Raw genomic sequence first — 14,130 nt, forward strand, 5'->3', positions numbered from 1 at the left:
CTTTCATCTTTCGGGGTCGATTAAATAAGTACCAGTTACGCACTGGGGTCGATATAATCGAGTTAATCCGTTTGTGGGTAGTAAAGAAATAGGTATTTCGTCTGTCTTTATGTTCTGATTTCAAACTCCGCCGAAGTCGACTTTGCCTTTCATCCTTTCGGGGTCGATAAATTAAGTACTAGTTGCGTAATGGAGTCGATCTAATGACTAGACCCCTCCCACAAAATTTCGGGCCTTGTGTTTAGAGTAGAAAAGAAAAGATTGTTTCGGAGTTGTAAGATAAAACAAAGAATATCAGTCACGGGGCAGTCGATTGATTGAATTGTGAGAAAATTGGGTCGATATTTGTTCCAGGTCATTACGATCTGAATTCAAATTTTTCCATCGCTTACTTGAGTAACAGACTCATACTGTCTCTTGTTTAGTATTGCTTTCAAATTTAAGCCAAAGCCGGTCGTTTCGTGGGAGGGAGTAAGTGGATCACATCAAACTCAGTGTTCAACCGGTACTTATTTTATCGACCCTGAAAGGATAAAAAGTAGAATTTTATCGATCCTGAAAAGGATGAAAGGCGAAGTCAACCTCGGTGTCATTTGAACTCAAAACGTAAAGCTGGAAGAAATGTCACTACGCATTTTGCCCTGCGTGTTAACGATTCTTTTCTACTCTAGGCACAAGGCTCGACATTTTGGGGGAGGGGGTCAGTCGATTAGATCGACTCTAGTACGCAACTGGTACTTAATTTATCGACCCCGAAAACATGAAAGGCAAAGTCGACCTCAGAATTCAGAACGTAAAGATAGGCCAAATACCTATTTGTTTATTACCCACAAGGGACTAAACATAGAGGGGACAAACAAGGACAGACATAGGTATTAAGTCGATTACATCGACCCCAGTGCGTAACTGGTACTTAATTTACCGACCCCGAAATGATGAAAGGCAAATTAGACCTTGGCGGAATTTGAGCTCACAACGTAACGCCAGACAAAATACCGCTATGCATTTCGTCCGGCGTGCTAACGATTCTGCCAGCTCTCCACCTTCGTCTCTTGTTTAATATCGGTTTTAAATTTTGGTACAAGGTCAGTAATTTCAGGGAAGAAGGTAAGTTGATTACATCGAACCCCGTGCTCAACTGGAACTCATTTAATCGACCTCGAAAGGATGAAAGGCAAAGTCGATCCCGGTGGAGTTTTATTGACCCCGAAAGCGATGAAAGGTAGAGTCAAACTTGCCGGCATTTGAACTCAGAACGTAAAGACGGACGACTTCCCATTTCATATCACGACCTGATATGTTAAGTACTTCTATTAAGGCCAATTTTCTAGCTTGAGAATACTTTCCTCTCCGTCTCTCATCCGGCTGAAAGCCCTGTAAAGAATTGTGGGTACGATTTTCTCTAAAGAGTAAACTTTAAAAAAAAATACGATGTTTTCTAATATAGGTCGATATTAAATATAGTTTGTTCCTGTATAATGGACGCGGGTTTCCTCAATTAGTTTCCATTACTTTATATGAGATTATGACTTAAACAGACCACTTAGTTTAATACATTTTACAATACATTAGTGCAAACGGTGATTTATTATTTTCTTTATTTTACATGTATTTTAAGTAGTGTCTCCAACACCGGAATATTGTGTTATGTGCGTGTGTGTGTTATGTGTGTGTGCATGCATTTATGCTTGTACTTCTTTATTTCATTCTACTTTTAAATGTATAAGCGTGGGGTTCTGTTGTGTTCTGTATGTGTATATGAGAGAGTATGTGTGAGTGTATATGTGTGAGCGAGTGGAAAGACAGAGAGGATGACAAAGTGAAGTAGAAGGAAAGAGGAGATAAGGTGAAACAGAGAGAACAAGAGAGAGAGAGAGAGGAGAGAGAGAGAGAGAGAGAGAGAGAGAGAGAAAGAAAGTGGGTGAAGGAGAAGAGGAGAAAGGGAAAGAAAGAGAGAGAGAGAAAAAAGTGAAGGAGAGACCAAAACATTGAGAATAGCGAAGTGAGAAAATGTATTACGAAAGAAATTTTGTTGAAACTCAAGAGAGGAAACGTTAGATAAAAAGAGTGAATAAGAGGACAAATCTGGAGAAAAAGAATGTAAGAAGGTAGAAAGTAAGGAATAAACGAGTGACACGTATCTGCTGGTTCAATATCGAACCTTAAACCAATTTATTACATTTCAACCCAAATGGTCACCACTACACATCAATGTAACTAGCTCACCTTTCAAGCAGTCATATTTATTACGCACATTATCGAATAATTATTGAATAAGAATGTATTTAAAAATCTGACTAGAATTCTAAAGAAACCTAAACTGTATATTCGGTTGAAATAACAGTCTGATTGTTGATAGATTGGTAGAGTTGTTAGAGTCAAAAAGACAATTTAAGAATTAGCTTCCGCTCCCTGCGTTCTGAGTTCAAATCTCATCGCTGCAATCTTTGCTTTTCATACCTTTTTGGGGTTAATAAAGTAAAGTATCATTTAAATACTGTAGTATATAGAATTGAATGCTCACAACTTTTTGAACTTTTGTCTAAATCTGAAATTATAATTATAAATATTTTTACTGACGAGGTTAACTTTGCCTTCATAATTTAAGGGTCAATAAAATAAGTGCCAGTCAAATACTGGGTCGATTAAATCGACTAATACCACCCTAAAATTGCTGGCCTTGTGCCAAAATTTGAAGCCATTATTATTATGATTATTGTTGTTGTTGTTGTTGTTGTTGTTATTATTATTATCATTATTATTATTATTATTATTATCATTATTAGTATTGCCTTTGCACAGCTTCTAACGCTGGAGTTGTATTAGTGTCAGCTGTTCTCTACCAGTGAACTAAAGTAACCCCTCTTATTTTTCGAGCACATTCCGGAGTATTCGAGCAGGTAGTGCTGTTTTTCTGCAAGTGCTTCACACTTATTGCAGCCCATTTTTGTTCAACGTATTTCTCGAGATTTTTGCTCACTGTTCCCAGGGCTCCGACAATTATTGGTACTACTGCTACCTTTTCAGCGACCACAACTGCTTATTATTATTATCATTATTATTATTATTATTATTATTATTATTATTATTATTATTATTATTATTATTCAGTAGTTTTATTTTTATAGCGTGCTTTCACTTCACTACCGAGCGCAGCTCTGTGTGCCTTGGGTATGTGCTGTGATTTGTTGTAATGCTCTGATGGTTATTGTATGGAAAGTGTTCTGCGTAGGATGTGTGCAGTGCCTAGTAGTGCAATTTTCTGTATGTTATATGTGTTTGTAAGTCCTGGTGTTTTTGTTATGTATTTGTCTGAATATTTTTTTATCATGCCTAATGCACCTACTATGATAGGAATTGTTTCTGTTTTCAGATTCCACATTCTAGTTACCTCTATTTCCAGGTCTTTGTATTTTGAGAGTTTCTCTATTATTATTATTATTATTATTATTGTTGTTGTTGTGTTGTTGTTGTTGTTGTTGTTGTTGTTGTTGTTGTCATTAAGGCGGTGAGATGGCAGAAACGTTAGTACGCCGGGCGAAATGCTTAGCAGTATTTCGTCTGCCACTACGTTCTGAGTTCAAATTCCGCCGAGGTCGACTTTGCTTTTCATCCTTTCGAGGTCGATTAAATAAGTACCGGTTACACACTGGGGTCGATGCAATCGACTTAATCCGTGTGTCTGTCCTTGTTTGTCCCCTCTGTGTTTAGCCCCTTGTGGGTAGTAAAGAAATAGGTATTTCGTCTGCCGTTACATTCTGGGTTCAATTCCGCCGAGGTCGACTTAATCCGTTACGTTCTGGGTTCAAATTCCGTCGAGGTCGACTTTGCCTTTCAGTCGTTCGGGATCGATTAAATAAGTACCAGTTATGTCCTGGAGTCGATAAAATCGACTTAATCCGTTTGCCTGTCCTTGTTTGTCCACTCTATGTTTAGCCCATTGTGGGCAGTAAAGAAATGGGGTTTTCGCCTGCTGCTACGTTCTGAGTTCAAATTCCACCGTTGTCGACTTCTCCTTTAATCCCTTCGGAGACGATGAAATAAATACCAGTTACGCACTGGGGTCGATATAATCGACTAAAATTCTTTCGCCAAAATGTTCGAGGCTTTGTACCTAGGGTATTATTGTTAAGGCGGCGAGCTGGCAGAATCGTTAGCTCGCTGAACGAAATGCTTAGCGGCATTTCGTCCGCCTTTACTTTCTGAATTCAAATTCTGCCGAGGTTGACTTTGCTCTCATCCTTTCGGAGTCGATGAAATAAATACCAGTTACGCACTGGAGTCGATGTAATTGATTATCCCCCCCCTAAATTTTCGGCTCTTCTGCCTTCAGTAGAAAGAATCATCATCATCATCATTATTATTATTATTATTATTATTATTATTATTATTATTATTATTAAGGGGCGAGCTGGTAGAATTATTAACACACCGGACAAAATGCTCAGCGGCATTCGTCCGTCTTTACATTCTGAGTTCAACTTCAACTCAGCCTTTTATCCTTTCAGGGTCAATAAAATAAGTACCAGCTGAGCACTGGGCTTGATCTAATCCAGTAACGCCCTCCCCACAAAATTTTCAAACCTTGTGCATATAGAAGAGACGATCATCACTATTATTATTAAGGCGGTGAGTTGGTTAAATTCTTTGTACGTCGAATATAATGCTTTGCGGCATTTCATTTGTGTTGACGTTCTTAGTTCAAATTCCACCGTGTTCGAGTTTGCCTTTCATTCTTGGATCGATTTTATTGACTTGCTCCTTTCCTAAGATTACTGGCCTTGTGCCAAACATTGAAACTATTATTATTATTATTATTATTATTATTATTATTATTATTATTATTATTATTATTATTATTATCATTGGGTGAGAGAGCAGTGCATGCCATCAAAGTGACACTGGGCTAAAATATACGAAGCCCAGTATACCCATAATGACTATACGTCTGATAAGGATACACCAGGCACATGCATCACAACCATATGTGCTCGACATGGTGATCTCATTTCAAGATAAACAGCGCATGACCTTGCAGGTGGGACCCAGTTAGAATTTTCTTCTGGTCGAGTAGCACATCCCACTCAAAAGGTCCCTTATTGAGCTCTAGAAGTGCAAGAGAAAGATTGGGAAGATGTTTGAAACAAATGCAACTGGAGGTAAAATCAGGAAGAGAATTAGTATCAACTTAGATCAGGGATTCATCTTTAAGCTGATGTAGACTTGGCAGAATTTTACATTGAGGTAACCACATTACGTTAATATGGTGCAAGAGGCATTTAAGGTCAACATGTATAGGTTTGCAGAAGACCTTTTAGTATATCTTTGAATGTGTTTACTTGGGAAAAATCATGATCAGTGATCATCGTTACCATCATCTTCACAAAGAATAGCGTGCAGTTCACCGTTCAAAGCGTTGGTCATAAGAAGTTTGCTTTCGAAAGAATGAAAGACAAAATTAACCTCAGGATTTGAGCCCAGTCGGAACAAATTCCACGAAACATTCTGTCTAGCGCTCTTACAAATCTGCTATATGCCGCATGTGTGTACCGTAAATCCTCGAGTATAATCCGCTTTTTCCCCCAAAAAAATTTAAAGGTCAAAATCCCTAGTGCGTACTATATACGAGGTTAAAAAGGAAAATTGTTTTCTAAACAATGTCCGAGTCTCTATTTGCTGTCCGGCAATGTTTATTCAGATGCATTTTGTGATGTTTGGCGCGAAAATACCTTAAGCTATGCCTGAAAGCAATGAAGTTATAAAAGAATTATCCATAACTTGCAATAAGCAACATTTATTGAACGTTATTACTGTTATTTATTTATTTTGTGCAAACAAAATGCACAAAAAAGCTACACGTTTGCATTGTTATATCCCGAAAAGCTCTACCTGCGACGATTTCATCTCAATCGAAGGAGAGGAGCTTTCTCCGTCCGGGTTGCGGATCCGTGGAACAAGCTGCCAGACGAGATGGTGAAGATGCCGACGACCGCTTTGTTCAAAGCCTCCCTTGACCTCAAGTGGCCTGAACTCTTTACATGAACACCACCCTGTACTTAACTCCATGTCCCCCTACATGGCATTGCTATTTGCTTTTGAGCCAAATTAACTAACTAACTAACTAACATATACAATAATAATAAAGGACGTTACCGTATACAGTTTTACAAACCAAGGACGTTATATAGAACTCCTTGACTCAAGTTAGAGAAGGGGTGCGTATTATGCACAAGGTTTAGGTTTTTCAGCGGTACAGCCCCCTAAAAATCCCCTGCGGATTATACTCAAGGGCGGACTATACTCGAGGATTTACGGTAAGTGGGTGGGTTCTTCTATGTACAATAGATTCATGTTGCTTTTGTTTAGCCCTAGATCGGTCTTATTTAAACAGACCTATTTAATCATAAAGGCTGAAGTCCAGACTAACATGTTTTCATCTTTAGTTTAGTTTCGGGGAACCTTCTTTAAAATTCTATGACTTGTAAATATATTTGGTTTTCATGGTTCTCGTAACTGTCTCAAAACTCCTCAGAAAATCAATCATACTTAATATTTGGAGCCTCATTAGTGCAAATTTCAATAAAATTATTCCAAGATATTCTATGGTATACGAAGTCGAGAAATTCTGAACAATTTTGTTTATAATTATTTAGCACCAGTAAATTAGAAGACAGGCTGACATAGCTGAAGCACCTGGAGCAGAGAGGGTGTGTTATTGATAAGGTCGTGAATGGCGACGAAAAGTCTTTGACAAACCCAAATTAGCTGATTGATTAATCAAACGATTGCCTGGTTAATTGGTTAAATGTTAATTAATTGACTAATAATAATAAAAGAAATGGAACAGAACCACTTCGTATGTTTATTATTGGCATTGTGACCTCCAGAGATACAGGAAAACTCGTTTCAACTAACGATTCTAACTTAAGAATCTTGCGAACCAAATACAAAAACGAACTATCAAGAAACATTTCTCAGTTATGCCAGTCGCTTTATTAACATTAAGACCATTTACAAATTTCTTCAATCTCTTATAAGTATTTTCTTCAATATATTCTGACAGAGGCAGTACCGTGGCCAATGAAGTAAACCCGAGGTACGGTTATTGCTAGTTGAAATTATTGGTAGTTGTAAACTATTTTCTGACATCTGACTAACATGCCTTCATTTGAGAATGCTAACTTTTCTACTTCATCGATTGCCTCATTTCCGAACATATCTCACACCGTCTCTTTATAAACACGTTTGATCAAGTCCACACCCCCGCCACGAGCTTTTTGAGTCTTGGCAATCTTTCCTGAAGCAACATAGCCAGCTTCCAGAACCCTTTCTTGACCCCTGATGTCTTTTGGAATCGAGCATTACTTTTGACACAGTCAACAGGATTTATTTGCAAAGTGTTTACTAGTAAAATGCTGTTTTAATACACTTTGAACTCTTGCTTCATTACTCAATTTCTTAACACAAACGATTGATAATAGCCATAGTTCTCACAGTGAGGGATATGACCGCGAAGATTAGGTCCAGTTCCTAAGCTATTCACGGTTTCACTATTCTTTTACGATATGAGCTTACATCCGCATAGCTTAAGTTTTGAGATAAGAATATGACAACGAGTAGATTGAATAGGTATCACCGTCGTCGTCGATGGCGCGCAAAAAAGAGCAAGCGTCGTGAGGGTGCCGGTTCACCATTTCTAGCTTCGTTTTTGTGATATATTTTTCTCTCCATACAAAGGAAAAATCGAGTGGTGTAAAATTCAAAATACTGTCTACTCTCTCAGGCCGTACGTGTAGTTTTCGAGTTCTTGGGACGGCCATTTCTCATTGACATCCTCCTAGTTATTCTTCTCCACTAAGTTATAATATTTATTTACCAGTCTTTATAGGTTAACTATTACTTCACTTTGACTGTGCGTTCTGTCGTCTACTACGAATCGCCCTTTACAAACTTATTCATTTTGAGTGAACTTCAAAATGAAACGCAAACAACAAAAACACCAAGAAAATATTCATTAAATTGATTGTTTCAAAATGTCAACAGAATTTCATAGAAATCATAGTTCAAAGGTGATAACTTTTACTCTTTCAATTCATTTGATCAGTAAATATTTAATATAAAGAAAAAGATTAATTAGTTTCTAACGTTCGCTTTTCCTTCTAATCTTATACGTGTTTTCTGTGTACTGAGAACAGAAAAAGGTATTTAATATTCTAGATACCCCAGAGTGACACAGTACCCCAACTGAGAAAGTCTATGATAGACTATTAGCCAAAATCACACTGTAAGTTTCTAGAGTTAAAAGACTACTCTCTTCAGAATGTTGAAGACTTCGCAGTTTAACCAAGAACTAAGATATTCACAGATAATTCGGAGATACAGTTAACAAAAGGTGACTGTAACAAAAGAAGTCGGTATCTCGTAGTATCTAGAAATTTTTTAACCTACCCCAGTATATATCGGGGACTACTGACAGTTTTAGAGATTAATAAAACTACTGCTTTAAATAGACAAAGCAGTGAACCTAATTCCTATTTCTTTATTGCCCACAAGGGGCTAAACATAGAGGGAACAAACAAAGGGATTAAGTCGATTACATTGACCACAGTGCGTAACTGGTACTTAATTTATCGACTCCGAAAGGATGAAAGGCAAAGTCGACCTTGGCGGAATTTGAACTCACAACTTAAAGGCAGACAAAATACCACTAAGCGTTTCGCCCGGCGTGCTAACGTTTCTGCCAGCTCGCCACCAGTGAACATAATTCCATAGGGAACACTTAGTTATTTCCTTTGGTCTAAATCTTGCTGATGTTAACTTCCGCTTTCATCCTTCCGAACAAGGTAAAATATGAGCTAGTATAATATCTGGTACTAAGGTTGGGTTTCGCGACTATACATTCCACTTAAATTTGTGATTAATTGCGGGTAGCAGAACAAATGTAAGTAAATAAATATCGATAATTATTTTTCAGAACTCGAACAGAGAATGAAAAATAAACAAAGTGTCTGCTTGCTATATATTGCAAAAATTATTTCATTTCCTACAGTTTTATATGCTAATTCTTGCAGAATGTTACATATTGTTGCTATTGGCATCGATTATAGTTTTAGGCGATGCATCATCGTCATCGTCGTCGTCGTCCTCTTCCTCCGTCTAATCATCATCATCATCATCATCAAACCCGGACATTACTGTCTCGAGTCCCAAGATTCATAAGGCTGGTTTATAAGTGACCGACGCTACAACATTCCTCATGAACAGGACAATACTCCATTGCACTGTAACTCATCGTTGCCGGTTGATTAGACTGCAACAAAATGAAATGAAGTGTTTTTGCTCAATGATACGATGCACCGTCCGGTCTGGGTATCCAAACAACAAGCCTAAGCACTAGATCACGCTGATATAGTTGATATTATTTAGGCACTGGATCATAAGCCATAAACTGCCGGGGTCATCTGAAGTCAGTCGAGTTTGTCAGTTCACGCATTTTGATTGATATATTCATGCAACGATGCAATTGTTTCCCCTGCGTTATTATACATATAGAGCTATAACAGAATCATTTGTCGCTTATAGTGATGTGGTAATGTGAACGGATGTCAATTCCATAGAGATGTCAACTCCACACTTGTAGAATAGAATGCTGATTCCAGGAAACTGCCGAGAGCTTGCATTGTCAATAATAGTAATAACATCCAAGAATGTTTGTATCGGTATTCACAAATATCTTAAAAATTCATCTCTCCCCAATGTATCAACTGCTCCTATAAATATCTCTTGTTCTAAGCTAGTAATTTGAAGATCTATTTCATTTGGTAGCGTCATTCAGTTCTGATAGACTATTGCAATTCTTGGAAGATTTATGCCAATATAACCTATATTGACACTGCAACGGAGTAGTGTCCAATTCATGGGGAATGTTGTAGCGTCGGTCACTTATAAACCAGCCTTATGAATCTTGGGACTCGAGACAGTAATGTCCAAGTTTTGATGATGATGATGATGATGATAAGACAGGTGTCTTTATCGTCAGCACTAAATTTGAACCAAATTAAAGGTATTTTATAGTGTATACTACCTGCTTTGGGGGGGGGGGGTTATTTTGGAACTACAGACAATTTCGAGCCCGTCTTTAAATTTGAATATATACTTTTAATCCGACATCACTCACCCGTTTCGGTGGGTCATAGACAGTATCGTAACAGTGGCATCTGGTTGGGGTCTAAAATGGTGGATGACCACGATTGAAAAGCCTTTTACTGTAGGTCTTTTCAGTCAGGGTTGACCTTGATCTTAAGTAACATCAAGACGAAATTGTGACTGAGAGAAGTGAAACACACAAGCACACACACATTTTATGTTACATACATTTACAGCAACACACCTATTTTATTCACACATACACGCACATTTTATTATTATTTTATACTACACGCATACTTACACAGCTGCTCACGCACATATACACATAGATTAGGAACAATAGTTATTGTCTTCAATTAAACAACAACAAGAACAACAAAATAGAACAGTGTACAAAGACACGACAACCAACGTAAAGACACAAATATATATACACATACAAGCAAAACATAAATTACTAATACAGAAAATAGGTTTACATACTTACACACAGACACATATGGTGCGCACGAAAGCAAAAGAGTGATCTCATGATAGAATGAAAGAACGAACAAAAGAAAATCAACTCAAATAAAATGTATTCTCAGCGAATAATTTGTTTCATATATTTAAAATCTCCTTGAAATATTGATTATGAAGCTACAAACAGTCTTTTCCCTTTTAAAACAATGTCACATTGTCTAACCTTATTTCTGCTGACAATCATTTTCTTGGCGGTTTTACCTATTTAAACGCTGTACTTCGCTTTTATTTACATTCAAATTTATCTTCAAAATATATTTCCTTATTTTCTTTCAACAATTCTTAAGTATCTTCGTGTTTCTTTACTTTGATATTTATTTACTTACTTTTGTACTTATTTTACCTCTTTATATATTTGCTTGTTTATTATATATTTACATATCTATCATTTATCTTTAATTCTAAGCTGTTTGTTTATTTCTTATTGATGTGTTCAGATTGTCAACTTTGAAGAAATAATAGAGAAAAAAAACAAAAAACTGTTCGGAAAATAGAATTATATTCTAATTTTCTGCAGCTATTTCATCAGTAAATTTTATTTAAATTAGTGAAAAAAAATTCATTGTCAAATACAAATAAATTTCTTTAGAAATGATTGAAAGAAACAAATGCGATAACAAAAATTCATTCAACGTCACCGTCTACAGCAGAAATTACACATTAATTCCAAGTACGTGATTTCGTTGAAAACTGCGTTACGGTGATTAAATCCGATTTATCTTTTATCTTTTACTTGTTTCAGCCATTGGACAGTGGCCATGCAAGAGCACTGACTTGAATGCTTTGGTCAAATAAATCACCCCCCCCCCAGGCACGTAAGGTTTTTAAAGTCTGGTGCTAAATCTATCGGTCTGTTTTGTAGAACAACTAAGTTACTGGGACGTAAACAAAAGTGACACCGGTTATCAAGCGATGGAGGGGCTTAGAGAGAAACACAGTGACAGACGCACATACATATGTTATATATACATATGTTATATATATATATATATATATATATATATATATATATACATATATACACACACACAAGCATATAAGGCTCCAACATGGCCGCAGTCAAATGACTAAAACAAGTAAAAACGGAGATTAAATGTATATGCACATTCAAATCAATTATATATAAACTGCGGACTGATTTACACACGTACACACTCACACACACACACACACACACACACACACACACACACACACACACACACACACTCACACACACTTATACATGCAGTCATACACGCACACACACATACACACACACATATATATTCTTTTACTCTTTTACTTGTTTCAGTCATCTGACTGCGGCCATGCTGGAGCACTGCCTCATATACTTATATCAGACTACCCGTGACTCGTTGGGTCACCGGTAAACTCTGAGTTTCCCAGTAACGGAGTTTTGTTTCATGTTTTTTTTTTTCTGTTCCAGGTTATTTCGCATGCCTTCAACGAATGTGTCAGTGGAAGGTTAGAGTTTCTTCCCTTTCAGGATGAAGTTAAATTCGGAATATTTTCCCATTATGCACCGTTTTGGGAATTTATGCCACCAAACCCCAAATATCTGAATAACTTCTGCCTCCGATTTACATATATATATATATATATAATATATATATATATATATATATATATATATAGGGAGAGTTTACGAAAAAAACAAAAGACGAAGACAGGTGGTGTACAAAACAAACAGATGTATTAGTATAACGCTCAGGAATAGAAAAAGTCTTTTACGTTTCGAGCCTACGCTCTTCTACAGAAAGGGACAAAGAAAAAACAAGGAGAGAAAAAATGTGTGTAGTGGATAACGATCTATCATGGCGGGTCAATATATAATATATACAATATATATATATATATATGTATGCATGTATATATATATATGTGTGTGTTTGTGTATATATATATATATATATATATATAAATTACGTATTTATATATATATATTCATATACGTAATTCAAATCATAATTAAACAAATCATAAATACGAGAGGGTGCTGAAAAATTCCTGGCTTTAAGGGTATCACGAAAGCTCTGCATGGAGGCCCAACCTTTCGAGTTCTTTTACATGGCTCAGAAAAACTGAAGGACCGCTGCAATAGATGTGTGAATCGCAATTAACTGATTCTCCTGTATTTTCTTTTACCCAAAGCTAAGAGCTTTTCAGCACGCCCTCGTATATGTATGATTATGTATATATGCAGGCATATATGTATGCGTTTAGATATATGAGTGTATATATATATATATATATATATATATATAATATATGAATATATATGTATATATGTGTATACATTAGTGAGTATATGTATATAAAATAAAATGACAAACTTCCATAATTACTCTTCATATGACAGGTAACCCCCAGCGAGTGTTTGTGCCTGTGTAGGTGCGCGCACTTGTGTATTATATATACACATATATACATAAATATATAATATATACAATATATATGTATATAAATGTATATATATATGTATGTATATATATATACGTATATAGATATATAGAGAGAGAGGAAGGAGAGAGGGAGAGAGGGAGAGGGTGGTGAGAGTGTAAGAGCGAGAAAGTGGGACATTCATAACTATACGTATATAGGTATGTATGTGTGCGTGTGCGTGCGAAATTTTAATAATTTTTTCTGTATTAATAATAATTCATCACTCTGTTCTATTGTATAAGAGCGGTCTTTTGATGTCTCTACCTCTATCCGTTTCATATATATATGTATATATATATATATATATATATATATATAATATATATATATATATATATATTATATATATATATACATACATACATACATACATACATACATACATACATACATATACATATATACATGCATATATATATGAGTATATATATATATATTTCAATATGTTTGTATATCCATTTATACACACATATATGAATATAAATGTATATGTTTACTTATAAATATACTTCAATATATACTTACATTCATACATGTATCTTTCTATGTGTAGTGTAGTTAATTTACTATCTGAGTTGGTTAGTTGTGTACGTGAGAAATTACATACTAGTTTTACATTATATATAAATATATTTATTTTATACAATGCTAACGTTAGTACCTCTGCCCCTGCATCTGTTTCTAATGTAAAAAAATGAAGTTGGATGAAACTTGCGAACCTTTCATTTAAAGTACGCCACAATATATATAGCCATACACAAACATCTACAATTCCTTGCTAGAAATAGTTGTTAAATTTTCCTCTAACGACTCACTTAACGAAGTATACATTGTATGATATGTCTATGAGTAGGTAGAATGTGTCTAAAGTTAGGACGAGATGGTCACGAATGGAAGCATAGTTTTGATCCACTAGGTTTATTGTTTGACGAAATAACAATAGTAACATCAATAACGATAGATAGGGAAACACCTGTTTAACAGTTATTGCTTCTAGTTTCAAATCCTAGTAAG

General features: G+C 35.9%; 1 protein-coding gene across 2 annotated transcripts in view; it reads right to left on the minus strand.

Annotated features, from left to right (window-relative positions):
- Nucleotides 1–14,130, minus strand: part of LOC118764827 — a 1,200,000-nt gene that overhangs the window by 69,483 nt on the left and 1,116,387 nt on the right. The window lies entirely within an intron of this gene.

This window comes from Octopus sinensis, linkage group LG9 (assembly GCF_006345805.1).
Source record: "Octopus sinensis linkage group LG9, ASM634580v1, whole genome shotgun sequence".
NCBI lineage: Eukaryota > Metazoa > Mollusca > Cephalopoda > Octopoda > Octopodidae > Octopus > Octopus sinensis.